We start from the raw sequence: 19,961 nt of genomic DNA on the forward strand, positions 1-19,961 counted from the left end.
AAGGGTCCAGACCAAGAAAGGATCTGAATTCACATTATCCAGGCTGGCCACCCCTGTTCACCCACCCTGAGAGGGTCTTATTTCTTTGTTCAGCCCCATACACAGAGGGTTTGCCCGTCAGACCCTGTTAGATCTGGATAAGTCTGTGATGCGGTCTGGAAGAGTGCAGAGGAGACCACAGAGGCTCAAAAGGCAATTACCCATGAGCTGTCAGGTAGGGTTGGGCTCGATTTCTGAAAAGACACCTTCCTCCCCTTAATTTGGGGACTGAACGACCAGCACAGAAATTTTTTTCTTCTTCCTTCCTCATCTCCTCTCTCCAAATATTTGTACAGATTGCCCATGGCATTTAGAACAGCTAAAATTATCTCAATTAAATATCTCCACTGTTTTCCTTTGTTCTCTTTTTCTTTCTGGCTCTTTCCTTCCAGGCAGCTGGAACACGTTCTTCAGATACTTTTTAAAAACAAAAGAAAAAAACAACCCTACCCCAAACACCCAACAGCTAAGACTCATGTAGCTTCAGTTAGGCTTTATTTAGAGACATGGATGAAATAGAGGATGTGAAAAATATGAAAAGACCCATTGCTCCAGTATTCATCCATAGGAAGCAAGAGAGAAGTCTTACTCACCTAGTCCACCCAAGTCATCCCTTTGGGGATTACAGGTCTACTGGAGGTGTGGAAGAAAGGGCTAAATGATTGTGCACTGATTTTTGAGGAATGCTTGGTACCGTGAGGTAGGAACACGATAGTGCTGTTGCGCTTTGGGATGTTCCCCCTGCCTGTCCACATGTTCGTTGTAGCAATATCTGGCCCTTTTTATTGACCCCTCAGCTTTGCAAATTCCCTGCCAATCTGTTCTGGGAAAGAAAATTCCTTCCCAGCATAAAATTTGGCACCTGCCTCTTCCCTGTGCTTGACAGCATGAATCACCAGAGTTAAGTAACAAACCCATTTATACATCAAGATACCATCACTGTCCAAGCAATCATTCTTATGTTTTTCAATGTGAAGCTGATTACCGTGGATTCTGCCTATACTCATCTTATTCCCCCTCCTTTGTTCCCTGATTTTCCTCCCAATAACTTCTGGATGTTTTGCAAAACAGAGAAAAACTTCAGAAGGGGGCTGGGATGTTAGGCAGAGTCAGGAAATATTTCCCAACACCCAAGAAGGGTTGTTTACTACTAATTTTATGAGTTTCTAGGAAACCTCTCAGGGAATCTCACCAAACCCAGTTTGGCAAGAAGTGGATTGCTAATGAGGTAATATGCCACCTGGTTTGTATATTATTGTCTTACAAATATACCTACATACCCCCACACACTTTAATGCACCTGTTATTTTTACAAGGGTTTTCTTGCTTGTTTTCTGCCGCCTTAGTAACCATTTTATTGCTCTGGTCTATTGACAGTTATTAAAAAAGTGATTCCTGAATGCATTCGGTTTATCCTTCTGAAAATGAAGTTTTGATGAGTTGAAGTGGCAGTGGGCGATCCATCTTGAAAGAAGGATCTGGGGAAAGCATAGTGCATTGTGAGTTTGCGGAGGCAGAGCGGGATCTGCAGATGTTATTAAGCCTTGGAAAAGCAACAGGACTTGTATGCTGAGCGTAACTGCAGGACTGCAATATTCAGTAATTGGCACACAACAAATCTAGGCCGAGACTTGTGTCTCTCAGTGCTTAGCTCCAAGACAAAACTCTCGGACTAGGCGTTCTCCTGCTGTCTGGTCAGCCTGGGTCCATGCAGGACACAACCAAGGAGATGGCCATCGCCTTCTCTTTTCTGCACAGTAACTGAGGTACCCCCCTAAGGCTCAGAAAGTTCTGCCTCAAATATCTTCCTTTGTCTGGTTGGAAACAAGAATTTGATGAACACAGACCTCTGCTTTTCCACATTGCCCCATCGCTCTGAGTGAAATACATCTAAGATCTCTCAGGTCTCTCTCTGTATAACAGAGTCACTAGAGCAAACATTAAAACACAGTTTTCTCAGAAAAGAGTGATTCAGACTTGGGGAGAACTTAAATAACAGGTCTGAGGTTTGTTCTCGCTCTGTCTCCCTACCAGTGAGTGTGTGGGTATTTCCCTACAGGGCAGATTGCAAATATTCACCCAGATCCAGATAATTTCTCTCAGGCAGCAGCAGGACCACAGCCTGCATCCCTCCATCCGAGGTACAGGCTTCAAGCACTGGGATACTGCTCATAAGGACAGCAGCACTGTTATTCATAGCCTGGATTCCTAAGAGCCAAACCTTAAATGAAAACTTTAAAGAACCCTTAGTGACCCCCCTGCAAAGGATGGGCTAACGATCTCAGCATCTTTTAGACATCAGACTTAAGGAGGGAGAAGGAAAGGGCTACGTGACAGGCATAGTTTGGCAGCCGGGCTTCATTAACTCTGTTTTTCAAAGATGCATTTATCTCTCCAGAATAACAATTGAGTTACCTCAGGCCCCATATTCCATCCTCTTTAGTACGTCCCCTTAGAGCTACTGCAGCAGGTAGCAAGCACCCACAGTCCCCTTTGTGCCATTATCTCATTCTTTCCCTAACATATTAAACTGTCATCAAAGATGAGGTTTGCAAACATAGTTTGTTGCCTACTGGAGCCTTACATTTCAGAGCTATTGCTGCTGCTGTTGCATATTTTGTAGATTTTTTTTTTTTTTTCAAGCAGTCCATTTTTGCTAATGGGCTCACTTGGGGGTCTGTTGAACGGCAGGGAAAATGGAGACAAGCAACCTTCCTGCTGGGAGACCTTTGCAAACCTCAAGGAACCTTTTTCAGAAACAGGAGTTCCATGTTCTTAATGAGATCATTTTCAGAAAAGTCTGGAAAAAGAGAAAGGAGAGAAAATAGCGACAGCAAAATAGAGATAATCACTAAAAATGCTTTTCAAGTAAACCAGAAGCCCACTCAGTGTAATGAGACAGAAAATTTCAAGAAACCTAAAGGAAGAACATGTGCTTTATTTGACACATCAGAGCAAAGTCAGTGTGTGAAAAGCAATAGCATCTCGACCCTGCAGTCGTCTGTCACTCCCCTGGTGCAGATAGCTGGAGAAATAGGACAAAATCCCATCAGTGGCATAGTTTGGTGCCAGGAAGCCTGCAATGAAAACTAAGAGTTATGACAAAACTGATGTGCTGAGTTGGGTAGAAAAGGTCACCTCTCTGCACCTCCATCTGGTTGATGCATTGACCCCCATTAAAAAAAAAGAATGCACTCAGCAAGGGGTGATGAACCCACGCTGGCGCACAAAGGCCAGCTTTGTGCCTCTCGACACGGCCAGGCACGTCAGCTCTTGGGAGAAGCATTCAGTGGTAGCTTTCTGCATGGATGTAATGCGATAACTTTTGAAAGCTGCATCTGGGTGATGCCAGATGGATATTTTAAAAAGCACAGGCAGATCAGTCTCGAGTGATAGGAAAGCTGGAAGAATGGGAGGAGGGAAAGTGGGGACAGAAGGATCTTCTCTCATCTGTTTGACATGGCCAAAGCCTCAAACACCTGTGTGGGAGTGGTAGATCAAACAGTTGGCTGATGGCATGAAATGACGCGTCCAGCACATCTCTGCCCATTGTGCCAACACGGTTTAACAGGCTGACATCTTCCTGATGTCTCAAGAAGCCAGGGCATGAGTATAAGGAAGTGCCAGAGAAGACTCACAGAAGAACATCTAGCTCAAAACCCAGTCTGCACCATTTTCTATGATTTAATACCTATAGAAGAGTATAATAACAGAAAAAAGAATGTAGTGTTATATCACCAGATACTCTCCCAATCTCCAGAGATTTGTGGCTCAGGCACTGCATGAACCAAAGCAGGTAGTTTCATTTTTGCAAGCTCTTCCTGGAGTTTTTTCTTCCATAAATCTGCCCAGTCATCTTTTGAATGTCTGTACGCTTTGAGGATCTATAATATCCTATGTCAGGGACTTGCACAGATAACCAGTGTGAGAAGAAACTTCTTTTTCTTTGTTGCAAGCTTGGCACTTGCTCATTTTAACTGATAGCCCTTACTTCCTGCATCAGAAGAGGCAATAAGCACTCAAGCCCTAATGACTCCTCTCTAGATCCTGTAATACCCTTCCTTTTACCCTTTCTTTTTTCCAGACTGAATAAACACGGTTTACACAACGATTCCCTGTGCAGAAGTGACTTTATTACGCCTTTCCACTGGTTAGGTTTTTTTCACATCTTTCCTGGGATGGAGACACCAAAGCAAAGCAGACAGTATTCAAGATGTGAATGAATCAGAAGTTTTTGCAAGGGGGATGAGGACAGCTAAAAGAGGACAACAGGGAACTTTGAGTATGGGGAGCCCACATTCTACAGACCCCCTGGTGCAAAGACACACAAGTAACCTGAGGAAACCACCAGAATGAAATCAAAGGTGAAGTAGAAGGCTACCTATTAGAAAGTTTCTGGCATAGGGGGGCAAAGTAGGGACAGAGATGGAAACAGGGAAAGGCTCACTGATGGAAATAAGTGTCTCAGAGACAGGGTATTTTTCCTGCAGGAGATCACGGTGGCTGTCTGTCTCTCTTTCATGACAGTGGATAGGCTGTCAAAGCAGTTTTCCCAAATGTCTGCATTTGCACAGTGCAGCACTGAGCTGGACACGTGTGTGGTAGGGAGAGGTGTCCACAGGTCTGGCTCAAAAAAGCGGCATCTGCTAAAAGCTCCAATTTTGACCTGCCCACAAAGCTGCCAGAGCAGTCATCCCAACTTCACTCCTCCTTCCACTTCATTCCCTCCCCACAGCAGAGCTGCCTACGGTGCTCCAGCCCTTAGGTCTGAATTGAGCCAGAAGGACAGGTTTCATTTCTTTTTCTTCAATGAGGGAAAGTCTAAGCTTCCAACTTCTTCCATATGACATGTTAAACTGGCAACACAAGTCTTCCTTCTGACGACTTTGCCCGAGACTTTCAGTTGTGATGTTTCGCCATCTGAATAAGCCAACTTCCCACCAAGTCAGCTTCTCAAGTTTCTACATTTAACCGCAGTGTAGCACTTCCTTCAAGGCTTGTTCTTTATCAGATCCTTCACCCCATCATTTCACCAGCACTGCTAGCATTTGCAAAGTGTAACATAGCTCATCTTTCAGTAGGAATTTTGTACCCAGCTGAAGCTTCAGTATTTCCAGCAAGGCAGAGTGGGTTGTCAAATACCGCAGTTCCCATGTTGGGATCATTTCTTCCTGTCTGAGGAAAGCTGGTGAGAAACAGAACTGCTTTGGTTTCTGCAGTCACTTTCCTCGACAAGGAGAAAGCTGGTGAAGCAAAAATAGGACAACTGGAACGGCAGAGCTAAGTCACAGGTGAGCCAGGCTTCCACACAGGCTGACCTGGCAGGTCTCCCTTTCCTAGGGAGAACCTGCAGATGGCTCCTTGTCACCCACTCACTTAGAGCCAACAGGGTATGGATGATGTGGGCTCTATGGAGTGACAGCTTAGCCCAGCGTCTGAGAAAACTTGCGTGGAGGGGTGTTACCAGTGAAAATGTGGCTGTAAGAATTTTTCCTATCCTGCGTATTTATCCACTGCAGCCGTCCTCATTCGAAGTTCTTTGATAATTGTTGGCCTTATTGGTCTCTGGTAGTTGATGTTTGGGCCAGGTGTTTAAACATAAGCTTAACCATTGGTGATAGATCCAGAGACAGATGCTAAATGACCAGGTGGAGATGCTCCTTCCAAATTCTTGAATATGGCACAAGGGGAATGGGCTGCTGCCATACTCACATGATCTCCTGTGGAGCATCTCACTGTGCCACTTTCAGAGACAGAGAACTGGACTAGATGGACCATCGATCTGATCTAGGAGGGCACATTTTATTTTCCTAGGTGCTTGGTGCTTTTTAAGAAGCCAAAGAGCATTTAAGGCATCGTCACAGGGCTGAAAGATGTGAGATGGGTCACAAAGAAAGTCTACGGTCCTCTGCAGTAGGAGCTGTGGGACAGCTGGGATAGCATAAGGTACCACAAAAAGTACTGAATGTGTATATTTAGTCTACCTGAATGGTGTTCTTGTGGTGGAATTGTATTTGAGATGAAAGGCATGGTTCAATTGCCTGTAGGACACTAGGCAGGTCAACCTCCACCCAAATCCCAAAGGCTTCGGGGATTTTCCTACCCTGGGTGTCACTAGTCCCTGGCTGCTTTATTAGTAGGGGCACTGCTTCTGCACAGCAGACTAAGAAGGGAGGCTGGGACATTGGTGAACTCAGGGGAAACACTACAATGTCAAGAAGAAAATCACAGAATAACCTCTTTGCTGTATTCTCCCAGTTCCTAGCAATCTGTAGGTTAAAGACTTCTCAAAATGGGGAAGAAGAAAGGTTTTAGGGCAACCTGTGTGTAATACTTTCTGATGAAACCCACTTTCCGTGTTTCTTTCATTACTTCTGAAACCTTTTGTAGTTCAGCCATGTGCAAGTTCCCATGGAACCCCTGGAGAGGAGAAGACTCAGGGCAATCTCATCAATGTATATAAGTATCTGAAGGGAGGGTGTAAAGAAGATGGACTCAGCTCAGGCTCTTTCCAGTAGTCCCCAGTGACAGGACAAGAGTCAAGTGTCCACAGAGCCAGTTTGAATGGTAAGTATGAAAGATAATTCTGTTCCAACAGGTTTTGGGAAAAATCAGTGCCAAAACAGGGCTGAAGTAGCTCAGCTGGGAGAGCGTTAGACTGAAGATCTAAAGGTCCCTGGTTCAAGCCCGGGCTTCAGCAGAGTTTTCTTGTAGTTTTTTGTGTCCAGTGCTGGGCTCTCCAGTATGAGAGAGACATGGACATACAGGAGAGAGTCCAGCGAGGGGCTGTGAAGATGATGAAGGGACTGGAGCATCTCTCCTATGAGGAAAGGCTGAAAGAGCTGTTCAGCCTGTAGATGAAAAGTATCAGGCGGTATCCTACATGTCATGGAGTGCCCCATAAAGAGGTAGTAACGTTAACCCACTGGCGTATGGGGCCATGCAGGAAACCAAAACTGTGATTTAGGAAAAGGAAAAATATCCTGTTAAAAAGTTAATTTTAGTCTGAATCACAACTGACCTTGCAGCAAATCCTCTCCCTAAAATTTGTCTTTTTCCAGGCTGGAGTTCCGGTGTGTCTACCTGTTGCTCACAGGAAAACACCTCCGGATCACTGATGAAGCTTTCTACCTTTTCCTGAACCTTTTCTACTCTTATGCTGACCTTTATAAAATGTGCGGACACCCCAATGAGTTCTACAACTGAGTAACTGTGTTTTGTGTTTTGTGTTTTGTTCTCCATCCCTTTCTGACTAATTCCTGGTCTGTGGAGTCCTTCAGACAATCAGCAGAGACAAAACATGAATTACCAGTTGTCAAAAAAAAAAAGAAGTGAGCATCAGTGAACTTTTGACTACTGATTTCTCAAAGATCAACCCCGATACTCATCCAGTCTCTCCTCCATAGTACAGCAGAGATATCTTCTTTCTCCCTGTCATTCTGGTGGTGCTCTGTTATCTCTGGATGTAACCCTATCAGATCCTGCAGCACTTCCAGGAGATAACTTCCCTGATCAGGATGTGAATAACAACTTGTGCGTAAGTCAATGACGTCATGACCTGCTTAAGCCTTGAAGAGATTCCATGAGTCCTGCTGGGCAAATGCCTCTATCAGCAGCCACCACCCACTCCTAGGTACGGCCAGAAGATACATTGCCCTCCTGCATAGCTCAGGAAATATAACAACCGCTCACCCATCACCACCCCTTGCAGACATGACGTACTCAGGCAATATCCTCTGGCTCAAGGATGCACCAAGTAGAAAATGCCTTCCCTTTGACTCTTACTCCTACTGTCTACATCTGCATCTAAATTGGGAATGAATTCCTGGTCCCCAAACTGGATGAGAGTAGGTCAGAGCCCCCTGGGTGGTCCATGTGCAAGATTAAATTATATCAAATTTGGTATACATCTGGGGCCTCATTTTGTTATGAAAACAGACCTCAGACAGTTGTTTATGCACACCCCAGGCATTGCCCTCAGGTTTAAGAATGGCTTACACTCTGTGGCTATGCTGAACTGCTCTGACCTCATCTACCACACTGGAGAAAAGCAGCCTTGAGCCCTAAGGGCAGAAGCAAATCAGACGCCAGACACACAGGCTGTGTGAGTCAGAGAGCAGTGGGATGGCACAGGCTTAGCGTTCAAGCAGTCCTGCTAAACAGTATTTCGACCTGGTGCTAGACTCATGGTTTAACAAGTGTGCTGGAGATCTAAATAAGGCCAGTGCTTGGGCTTAAGCACTGCCCAGTGCTCCACACTGCTTCAGTGGGCTAACTCCTGTCCTCCCAGGCAATGTCCAGACACAGTTCAGGGGACAGCAGGGGCCAGGAACCATTCCCAAGGTTGATTTGGACATAATGAATCTATTTCTGCTGAGGCAGCGGGGAGGTTTTAGCACCATGACAGATGTGTCCTACCAGATGGCCTTAGTCCCCCCAGGACAGACCAGTTGTATTTGCTTTTAGCATTATAACTCTCCCTGCAGAGGACTTGGTGTTTCCTATCACCTCTTTTGGTGGGAAAGATTTTCAGGGGTGGAAGAGATTTGGGGAGGGGGATATCATGTGCATTTGCCATGTCCTTACTCCTCACTGGGTATCTGTTGATGGACAGTATTGGAGGATGCCCAGTCTGAGCCGACACCGTTGTTCTCAAGGAGGTAGCTGCAATCAAATTGCTTTGAAGCCTATCCTGGTTTCAGCTGGAATAAAGTTAATTTTCTTCTTAGTAGTTGGTATAGTGCTGTGTTTTGGATTTAGGTCGAGAATAATGTTGATAACACACTGATGTTTTAGTTGTTGCTAAGCAGTGTTTACACTAAGTCAAGGATTTTTCAGCTTTTCATACTGCCTTGCCAGCAGAGGCTGGGAATGCACAAGAAGCTGGGAGGGGACACAGCCAGGACAGCTGACCCAAAGGAGCCAAAGGGGTATTCTATACCATGTTACATCACGCCCAGTATATAAACTGGGGCTAGTTGGCTGGGGGGCACCACAGCTCAGGGGTTTGGCTGGGCATCGGTCAGCAGGTGGTGAGCAATTGTATTGTGCATCACTTGTTTTGTATATTCTTTTATCAGTAGTAGTATTACTATTATTTTCCCTTCCTTTTCTGTCCTATTAAACTGTCTTTATCTCAACCCACAAGTCTGGGTGGGTTTTTTTCCCCCCAATTCTCTTCCCCATCCCACCGGGGCGGCGGGGAGTGAGCTTAGTGGTGCTTAGCTGCTGGCTGGGGTTAAACCACAACCAGCCTGATCCGCAGCTGTGGGAAGGCAAAGGAAAGGCTCCCACTGATGCTAGCAATCAGGCCTTCATGTTCACACTGCAGGACATAAAGAAATCCCCCCGAGACCGTAATGCAGTGCTGCCAGAAATGAGGCGAGCAGCTTACTTGCCTGCTCCTTCTCCCAACAACCTGGCTCCCTCCTGGCTGAAACAGCTCCGACTCAAACCTCCGTACCAAAATTGCCCAGTTTCCCTCCGTTTGGCTCAAAGAAGGGTTAAAAGCGTCCCGTGCTCGCTGGTGCTTGCTCACTGGGAGGCAGCGAGGGAAGGTGCGGGATGAATAACTGCGGTGGGCGGCAGGCAGCGTGGGGGTGGCTGCCCTGCCAGCACCTTCCCCCAGCCCACACACACTCAGCTCGCTCCTCTCACCGCCGCTCGGGTCCCTTCGGCACTGGGGCCCCCAAATTAATCAATCAGCGCATGTCAGACCCCGATGACCGTCTTTTCCTGAGCCCCCAGCTCCAGCCCTCAGCTCTCCCCCACAAACGCTCACGGCTCTGCCAGTGTCCTTCAGTTCTGATTTTCTGCTTTTCCGAGTGATTCTGCCTCTTTCTCTTAATGCCTTCAGTCCTTATTTACTGCTGCTGTCCTCCCCCATCCTCGTGACACCTCTCTCCACCTTTCCCACCAAGAGCGCTGGCATGGATCAGTCCGCACACATCCTCCCTGACCACACAGCACCAGAGCTATATCTCACTGCTGCTGAGATGCAGGAGCCTGCACTGATAGCTAAGTATATGGAAAATCCACAGCAGGAGCTTAAAACCCTTTCCTCCAGAAAACAAACAAACAAACAAAAAAACCAAACCAAACAAAAAAACCCCAAACAACAGAGTAAACAGGAAAAAAAACCTGCAAGGCATGTGGTCACTGTAGGAGCATGACTGGGTCTGTTAGTACGCCTGGGAAAGTTCCCACTGAAACTACTGAATATGCATATGCAGGTTACTGCATATGCAAAGCTTGCTCAGTTGTCTTTTATGGGGTCAGACAGAAGACCCCAGACCTCTGATTTGCAGTCACTGTGAATCACTGCTGCAGTGTCAATACAGCTGCCCCGATGAAAAGGTCACAGGGTGAGGCGTGCATGTTCCCAGCATCGTCTTCTCTATTTCGCTGATTGGTTTTGTGATAGTTTGCATTTCCATAGAGTGCTTTCACTATTGCTTTCCTTTTATGTCCTTGTAGGACCTACTGTAATATATGGGCTAATTGGACTGAATGTCTGCTTTGTCCCTTGCTCTGCCAATGGTTAGCTTGAGGAGAAGGCAATTCTTTTATTCATACCTCAGTTTCACCCATCAGAAAATTGGGTAAAGTACTCCAGAGTCCTTTGGAAAGTGCTCTGAGATCTGACAGAGCGAGCTAGTCACGATTGAGATAGAGGCAGCCAGCACACACAGACAATAAAAGACATTGCCAGCCCTGAAGATTAATTTTCTAAATTACATGGCAGCTACAAGATGAGGAAAAGAAAGGATTATTATTTGCATGCCATGGGAGCAATAATCCTGCGATTACTACTCCAGGCATAAAGACATTAAGGCTTGGTTTGTGCTGCAGTGCAGAGCTCTTGGAGGTGTAGCAGCGCTGTGCCATGAACAGACAGCTTGTGTGTGGTCAATAAAGATAACACGCACTTTTGTGCACCTGTGTGGAGTCCAGACCGTGATGAAGATCACCCGTGCTCGCATTGAGATGTGTCCTGCAGTCCTTGCATCAGTGGGGGACAGGAGCTTCCATCCAGACCCTCTGGCAGCAGGCTAGGTCTGCGCAGGTTCAGCCCTGCCCTTTCTCATCCCATCTGAGCTGGTGAGGTTGGCCTCTAACGTCTTGGCAGCTGAAGTCTGAATCATCCTCTAAGGGACCAACTATCCCCATTGACTTTAGACGGAGCCTGGGTTAAGCAAGGTCTTTACTGCTGAGGAGAAGTTCTGCCCCAAGGAGCCTCCAGCAGAAGTCCACGATGTGGGAGCTAACCCCTCACCACCCTTCACCATTCCTAAGAGCTCAGCTGAACAGTCAGCTTTTCCAAAAACTGAGCTCAGAGCTGCAAATCCATCCCTGCCTGCCTTTTGCAGTGGATGCTGCTTGGATTTTGAAAGGCACGGGGGTCCTAGTTCACCTGGTGTACATTATGTTGCACATCGCTCACAAAATGTTGGTCTTGAGATGGCAGATATGAGGATCAGGGCAGTTCTTCCAGTCAGGTCATCCAACAAGCCCCTGGAAAATTTTGAGTTAGGATTACTTCTCACTATCTAAACAGTGTCTTAAAATGGGGTTTGGTTGTGCGTCATGCAAAAAAAGAAAAAAAAAAAAGGAAAAAGACAAAAATTCCTCTTTCAAATGCAGCAACTGTCCATGACCCACTCTGAATGCTGAATGCTAAAACTGGAGAATAACAAAATACTTTGTGGATCCAGCTCAGGTCCTCAGAGGTACTAAAGTAAATAGACAGTCAAAATACCTTTGAAGGGTCTTGGATTTAGTATCTATGGCTGATTAATTACTTGCAACTTAGAATGTTACTTGGGCTGTTAACTTTTGGGGCAATGGGCTACCCTTTATTTTCAGTTTGAATAGCAAAGCCTAATTTTATTTGTGACTGCAGGTGCTAGTGGAGGAAAAGGAGAGAACATGAAGCACTGCTCATTACAAGTGGAAGTAGGCTATTTAAATATGCAAATTGTATTCAAAAAAGCCCAGAGAAAGAGGATTGTGGAGCTCCTGCTGTCATTTTTGAGATACGGAGATTTCCATTTCCCTGCCCAGGGTGCAATTCAGTCTTGGGCAAGAGTGAATACTCTTCTGTCAACCTTTGGGAGCACCCAGGAGGTGACAGACTGGGAAGAGTTTGGTATTCCATGCAGAAGGGTGGGTGGCTTTCAGTTTGGTTCCCAACAAGCACCTGCAGCACAAAAAACATCCTCAGCAAAGCTCTGCAAATTCAGGAAAGTAGTTAATGTAAAAAGTATGAGAATCCAGTACAGGAGTGATTATAATTACTAGATAGTATGTAAGGCTTTAAACCACACTTAGATCATCTTTTTAAGCTACTTGACTTGTGCCACATGGGTCGGAAACATTTGCTTCGGTCTGCAGAAATTCAACTATGTCTTATAATCCCTTGTTACAAGCAATTGGAAATGTCTGGAAGAAAGCCTGCCCTGTTGAGGTTTTTTAATGGGAAAAAAAAAAAGAAAAAGCAGATCTGGGAACACTGGAAGTCCCAGGCAAGCAGCAAACAGATAAAATTGAAAATCAACAGACAGTAGAAACAAATGCAAAAACGTCTTCCTAAGGAGCAAGTTCACTGGCCATGGTCAGAACATGCTGGACAGGTCTCTCGTCCTCCAGGGACTTTGGTGGAGTCGATTCCAGGCTCCCATTTCTTTCACCCTGACACGGGGAAACTCCTCGAGTCATTTTGAGTCAGTGTCTCTGCCTCCGATATTTTCATGCCAGCCTGGTTACGTGGGTGATTCTCTGCTCTAGTTTTCAAGCAGAAGTTCTCACAAATTGATGGAGGAGGCTTTGGCACCTCTGCAGGAGGAAGGAGAGAGAGGGAGAGAGAGAGAAGTATATGGAGGAGGAAGAGAAATGAAATAGGCTTTTGAAAACCTTAAAATTAGCATAGAAAACGGCGGCAGCTTTTCTTTACTCGGACTGAGTGAGAGGCAGTACAGTTGCCTGCTGATTTTAAAGCCACACCATTAAAGATCTTGATGGGTGGCCACAGATGTGCTGGATTGCCTGTTGCTTGAGGGAAGCTAGTTTTGCAGCTACAGCGTCAACCTGAAAGCTTGCAAAAGCAGAGTTCAGACTTTACCTTGGCTACAGATTTGCCATACAAGCTCCCTAGTGTCAGAGCCAATAATTAAAAAAAAAAAAAGCATACGTAAATAAAGCCAGGACTAGAAGGCTTGCAAAGCCACTGAGGATGCGTGGTTTTTTCAGCCCAAGGATTTTTAGTTCCTAAGGTCTCAGATCATCACCTCTAGTTTTAAACGTTTAACTTAAGTTTCTAAGTTAAGAGCTCCTTTTTTTCCCCAGCCTCTCAGTATAGTCAGTAGACGTAAGAGTCAGTTCCTTTGTAATTTCAGTTCTTCCCTGGGGAAAGACCTGTTAGCTCAGGGTTTGGAGATGCAATCGGCTTTCCCCACTAAATAGATTAGCACCTCTCAGCTGCCTGATGCTTTTGGAGCAAACGTGAGGTACCTGCACACAACCTTAGCCCCACCATGCGCTCAGGTAACACAAACTACCTTGGATTTGTTACAGACTGTAATTCATAGGCATACAGCTTTTGCAGCTCAGCTCATGTGTCTGAGCTCTTGGCTTGTAAACTTTGCATAACTGTACCTACACGACCCTTAGGAAAGGGTCTTGGCGTCTAGGAAATATAAATCCTGAGACTCTGATAGCTCTCTGGAACTGAAAGCCCTTCAGGAGATGAGCTTCTAAAACCAGGCTTTCAGGTCTCTAAATCCTGTCCAGCACCAGTCGTCACATCTGCAACAGGATAGGGAGAGACAGCATTTGCTTCTAGCTGAGGACCCAGTCCTTACCAAATTCATGGACAGCATGTGGTCACCCACCAAGATGAGAGAGTTTTTCTTTTCTCAAGTCTTCTCAGTTGTGGCTGGCTGAGAAGTGACAAAATAGAAAATCTTTTTCCTGCCAGCCCTGTAAAGGTTCCTGTGTTGGTGTGCGACAGGGGAAACACAGTGACACAGCACGGGAAGGCTGCTAGAGCCTGGAGCTGCACGCTAGGACCTTCCCAAAGATGTCTTTCTGGAGGAGCAGGACCTGACATCAAGACACCATACCTCTAGAAACATGATTTACCAGTTTAGAATCGTAGAATCATTTAGGTTGGAAAAGACCTTCGAGGTCATGAAGTCCAAATGTGTATGTGCTGATGAGGAATCCAAGCAACACACATGGGAACCAGATGCCAGCATCCCTGGTGTGACCTTTGAGAGCTTCAGCTACGAGTGGAGGTGTAGGAAGTGTGCCGTGACTTCCCCAGGTAGGTCAATCGTGTCCTCTTGGAGGAGATCAAACATAAACAAGGCAAAAAAAAAAAAAAAAAAAGAGACAGGAGATGTCAGGAGAAGGAGGCAAAACACCACAAACATCTTCAACACCTGCAAATATGCCTATAGCCATCTGCAGCATTAACCCTCCAGCAGTGCTGGGGGATTTGTCCCATTCCAGGGCTGGCAGCTGCCTAGATAAATAGTTAAAAGGCGGTCTCACACACTGTAGCCAAGTCAAGCGGTGTTTGCAAATGTGAAAGAGAGATTTCCTGAGGAATATGCAATAGGTTCATTAATCTAAATGAGCTAAACTTTCTGGATGATCCATTCCCCTCTATACTACATCAGTAAGGATGCTAACGCACCTCTTCTAACCCCCTCTCCTCCTGTCTTACATACTCCCAGAACAGGTTCAGTCCAGAAAGTCCCTCTCAAAATGCAGCCATGGTATTTCACAGGATCCCCCGTCCTCCTCTCACCTCCTCCAGGGACAGCTTGCTTTCCCCTCCAGGTGAACTTTTCCCTTGCTGCCGTTCAGGCTGGCTCCCTCTCGCAGGTGGGTGTACTCAGCCTGGAGCTGGCGGGCCAGCCAAGATGAGGGGGTGGGCGGCACAGACAGCGAGCAAGTCAGTGCTCTGGAAATGTGTTACTAGTTATTCCTATTCCCCTGCTAGAGGGTTTCTGCTGTCACTCCTGGGGGCCACGGTTTCCCTCCCATGTCCATCACCCCCATGGTAGCCACCTTTGCCAGCCCATTTTATTGTTGGGGGGGGACAGGAGAAGAACAGTTGGGAAGGGGTGGAGGAAAGTCCGATGTAGAGTTGAAGAAAAGCTGAAAAATGAGATTACTGATCAAAATGTCACTGTATACCATGGTCATGGGCTGATGTCAGTGAGAGTCAGGTGTGATAGTCTCTTCTAAGACCAAAAATTTATAGACAATAACATCACACATTGGTCCTACCTTCCCACATCCCCTATGCCTGCTATTGTTCTTCAGATCCATCATCTTTGTCAAGGAGGATTGATGACATGGCTGTCTTCACATGGCATTAATTAGTTTATGGAAGCTGGTACCGCTGGATGCTTAAAGGTAAGCAAGCAGTGTCCAAGAAGAGTTTTGGGCTACAATCTCAAAAGCAAAGAGGAATACAACAGCTCCAAAAGTAAGCTAGAACCTAGGTGTCTAGGTGTTTCACTGGGTTTTGTGGCTTATACAAGATCTCAACCTTTCTTTAAAAAAATTGAGGAAGGACAATGGAGAAGAGAAGGTTTTGATTCATCATGCCTTCTTCATCCACTTTGTTATGTGTAATGAAACCTGAGTATCCTCAGTGTGATCAGCCACTGCAGCAACAGAGACAGTTGTGCAGCAAAATGAAAATCAAGGATGGAAGGTGGTTCCCAGCCACTACATGTGGTAAACCCCCTTTCCTAGAAGACCCACTACAAGACTTTTCTGGCAGCTGTTGCCCTTCCTGAAGGACAGGAAAGAGCTCACTGAGAGCTGCTGTACCCCAACTGGTAGAAACCTTCGAATTTACAGCTAGCACACATCCTTAACCAGCTTAAACCTGGTTGTTACCATGCTGCCTTCTAGCTCAACCACTTATTCTTCATCCTTGGCATTTATCTCCTCCAGATACACACAGACAACACTCAATCTCTCTTAGCCTTTGCCATGACATGCAAAATGTTCCATGTTTTTCTCATCTCCATTTATGTGATAATCTCCCTTTCCAGATGAATCCCAAAGTCCTTCTTGGCCATTTAAAATGGTCTGTATCAATGGTAACCCAGGCTTCTGTAGTCTCTTACATCATCTCCGGTCTGTCATGTTCTTTCCCACACTGTTTCCTCATTATTTACCTCATTCTTCACTGTTCTTCTGAGACGAGCTGTCCTCTTCTTTCTTATCGCTCCCCCCTCCTCATTTCCAATCAAGTTTGAGGTAAATTCACCTGAAAGTCATAGGAGTTCCTAAGGAACAGTCTCCTGAGCACAGCTCAGTGACGCTGATGCCAGCATTATGAAGGCTGTGTTTTCCTGGATAGCATGACTGTTCGTAGTTCTGGCAAATGAAAGGAATTAGAGAAAAAGAGGATTTGAGAGGTGTGTGAGTAATACAGCATCATCCGTGGGGACACGTGCTGGGATAGCACACAAAAACAAGCTGAGAACACAGAGTACTTTCACCTACAAGTTAACTCTCACCGCACTTGGGGAAGGTAAGGGAAGGCAGATGTCACTGCTACAGCTATGGAAACTGAGGCATAGCAATGCAATTTGCACAGAATCATTCAGCTGGTTTGATGGAGAGCCTAAGTTAAAGACTGTTTATCCTTTGTTGTGGGTTGCAGCTGTCTGAATTATGCAATAAAGCTTAATTTAATTGCATAATAGGAAGGCAAGACTATGAACTCCACCTGCTAAAAGGACCCAGAGCAACTGGATGTTCTAGTGCATTTGGACCTGTCCGTGATGTCCCCAACTTGGCTCTTCCTCACCTCACTGCTCTTGCTCTCACTAACTGCCAACATCCCACCGAAGCCTCTTTCCTTTCTTGTAGCCAAACGTGACCTTGTATTGGCTCCAGCTCTTCCGTGGGACTGCCCTTGAGCTTGCTCCAGGACCGCCTGGCCAAGGCTGAACTCCAAGAGCACCCTGCTACCCAAGGACGCTGTCGCAGCAGACTGATCTCCGCTTGCTGGCAACCGTTCCACCCGCTGACTTTCCCACCTCCGAAGAAGGCTGCAGCTCAGCAAGGGGAACAAACATACCATAGAAGGGAAGCGATCTCTGCCAAGCACTGCAGAAATGGGACACAGATGGTGTCTTAAATGAGAACGGAAGTTTATTTGGGGGCTCTGTGTGTGACGTAGCGTTGCAGATCTTGCAACAGATGACAGAGACTAGGATTTCAGAGCTGGTGATGAGATAATTTTGAAGCAGTCTCTGTCCACAGAGCTATTAGCTTGTCTGAAAAAAGAAAAAAGAGAAAAAGTTGAACTCAATAAATGGTTCTGTAAGGATAGGAATGTATAAGCTTGCCTTTGTTTATATGTAGGTCTGGTTCTTCTGATACCCTAATCTTAATCACAGCTGTTTGTTGGCTGGTTGGTCATCCTGGATGGTTGTGCTGATTGGCCAGGTGGCCACTGCTAATAGAAATATATTAGGATGACATTAGCCTTGCTTTTCCCTGCTCTAGACGTAAACTTTTGTCTTTGTCCTCTACACGCAGAATGGTTGGAAGGGACCTCCAGAGGTGATTTGGTCCAATCTCCTGCTCTAGCAAGGCCACTTAAGACCAGTTGCCCAGGACCACATCCAGGTGGTTTTAAAATATTTCTAAAAATGGAGACTCCACAACCTCTCAGGGCAACCAGTCCCAGGTCTCTCATCCACCTCTCGTATGAGAGATGTTCCAGTCCATCATCTTCCTGGCCCTTTGCTGGACTCTCTCCTGTATGTCCATGTCTGTCTTGTACTGGAGAGCCCAGCACTGGACACAAAAAACTACAAGAAACCTCTGCTGAAGCCCGGGCTTGAACCAGGGACCTTTAGATCTTCAGTCTAACGCTCTCCCAGCTGAGCTACTTCAGCCTTGCTTTGGCACTGATTTTTCCCAAAACCTGTTGGAACAGAATTATCTTTCAGCCTTTTCAGACAAGTTTAGTTGACGTTAGTTTGTGAGTCAAAGAAATTGTTTCAGGCAACAGGGTACAGACAGACTGGGCTCAAAAGCAATGGTTTAAGGCACCAACACAGCCTCTTTGTCAATGTATGTGACCTCTGTATACGTGTATGACTTTAATAATAATATGATTCTGCAGGATGTATAGAAGTGGAGCAGGGAAAAAAACCACCAGTTGTTCCTGAAGGGCTGACGGAGGAGTAGTTACCTAGAGATAGGAGAAGGGCTCAGTTGCTCACAAATCATTGCAAGGAAAATAAGGAGATGGAGCTAGGTCTCTATAGATACAAAGCTATTGATGAGGAAGCCGAATGTGAAGTGGCGAGGGTGATGGAGGGTGAAGAGAAAGACAAATTGATTGTAGGAAGGGATCAAGAGGTGACTGAGAGTGTGAAGAGAGTAAAAGGGACAATCAAACATAGATTTCTCGCTCTGTGCTTCTGGTGTTGAATACACTATCTTGTCTTATTTCTCAGACTCTCTTTAGTGCTGTTTAGGATGTCAGAGTTGGATGCCAGTTGTGTTGACTAATGCAGTTCTCTTCCACAGGGTTAGACTCGTCTGGGATGCCACAGCCATTCCTTGGTCCGTGACACACGCTGCTAATCGCAGAGTTAAGATCAGAAATTATGTTTGCACCTCTGTCAATAAAACAAATAACAGCATCCAAGAGAATGTGCTGGTTGCTTTTCCAAACTGGTCTGACATATCCAAAACACCAAAACCCCTTCTCTGTAGGGACAGGTTTGTGTGTGCTGGTAAGAAATAAGAAAGTGGGTCTCCTTGCTGTACCTAAAGCCCAAGGTCCATATCACAAAATGCAGTTAAAATCTGGATTTTGATCCGAGGACAAGCCAAGAGCACTAGCATAAAACAGACATTTCTAAAATCTGTTCATAGAGCCCACTGAAGGATTTGGAGTTATCCATGGAGCCTGGCTAATCCTTTCATATCAATCTGTCTCTCTCCAGCTAGGAAATGGGAGCCAGGCATATTCATGCAGCGATATGGGAGATGTTTGCCCAGCCCGCCAACTTATTCTGCAAATAGAGGACTTTCGCTCCCAGGACAGACAATCTAACATCTTTCACCAGCTCCAAATTCACATCTCCCCAAAATACATATGTGAAATGCACAGTAAGTTTTCCATATCTGCTAAAAAACTGGTAAAGGTGTCAAAAATACATTTAATCTGGGTTTGAATGTTCAGCTCGACAGCAGCAGATATTTCCTCAGAGAGGTTTATTAGATAACAGTTCTTGATATCTAGGGCTCTCAAACTAGGCTGTGGAACCTCTTGCAATATCCAGACATTAGGATCATACCCTAAGTAGGTTTTCTTTCTACAAAACCACTTCCACCCCTGGATCCCAATGGTGATCCTACCCATGACCACTGAGGAGCTGATCACACAGACGTGGCTGAGGGTCTCAGCATCTCTGTGTTTATGAGGTGGGGACATTTTGGACAGCTGAGCAGTCCTACAGGGTTTCTGCTTCTTGTCCACTTACACTTAGAAATTGTCTCCTTTATGTGACCTAGAAACATGCAAGATCCAGCCCTTGAAAGCTCCATGGTGCTGAGAACAGGTTCACATAACAAACCCAGGGCATCGCTAAAGACTACGGCCACCAGCCAACCCAATCCAAAGCCTGATTCCTCTTACATTTTGTGTCTGGTACAGACGCTGACATGAGAGGGACCTAGAATATTGCTTAAGGATTTGGAGCCACAGAAGAGTGATTAGATCTCAGCCCTGAAGTTGAAATGAGCAATCCTTGTTATCTATCCTATTGACTGTCTCTCTCACCTCCACCTGAACCTCAGGATCCGTGAGAAGAAGTTAGTTGAGTTGGCCCCAGTAAGTCTTTCCCATTGCCCATGAAAGAGGA

The 19,961-nt window shown here is 45.8% G+C and overlaps 2 non-coding genes across 2 annotated transcripts; one reads left to right on the plus strand and one right to left on the minus strand.

The window, feature by feature from the left end:
- The first annotated feature begins 6,666 nt into the window (after positions 1 to 6,666).
- Positions 6,667 to 6,739, plus strand: TRNAF-GAA (transfer RNA phenylalanine (anticodon GAA)). The gene has a single exon. It is a non-coding gene; the product is annotated as a tRNA-Phe (tRNA).
- Positions 6,740 to 17,905: 11,166 nt separating this feature from the next.
- On the minus strand, positions 17,906 to 17,978 carry TRNAF-GAA (transfer RNA phenylalanine (anticodon GAA)). The gene has a single exon. It is a non-coding gene; the product is annotated as a tRNA-Phe (tRNA).
- Positions 17,979 to 19,961: the final 1,983 nt, after the last annotated feature.

The sequence above is a fragment of the Buteo buteo genome, chromosome 3, assembly GCF_964188355.1.
Source record: "Buteo buteo chromosome 3, bButBut1.hap1.1, whole genome shotgun sequence".
Lineage (NCBI taxonomy): Eukaryota > Metazoa > Chordata > Aves > Accipitriformes > Accipitridae > Buteo > Buteo buteo.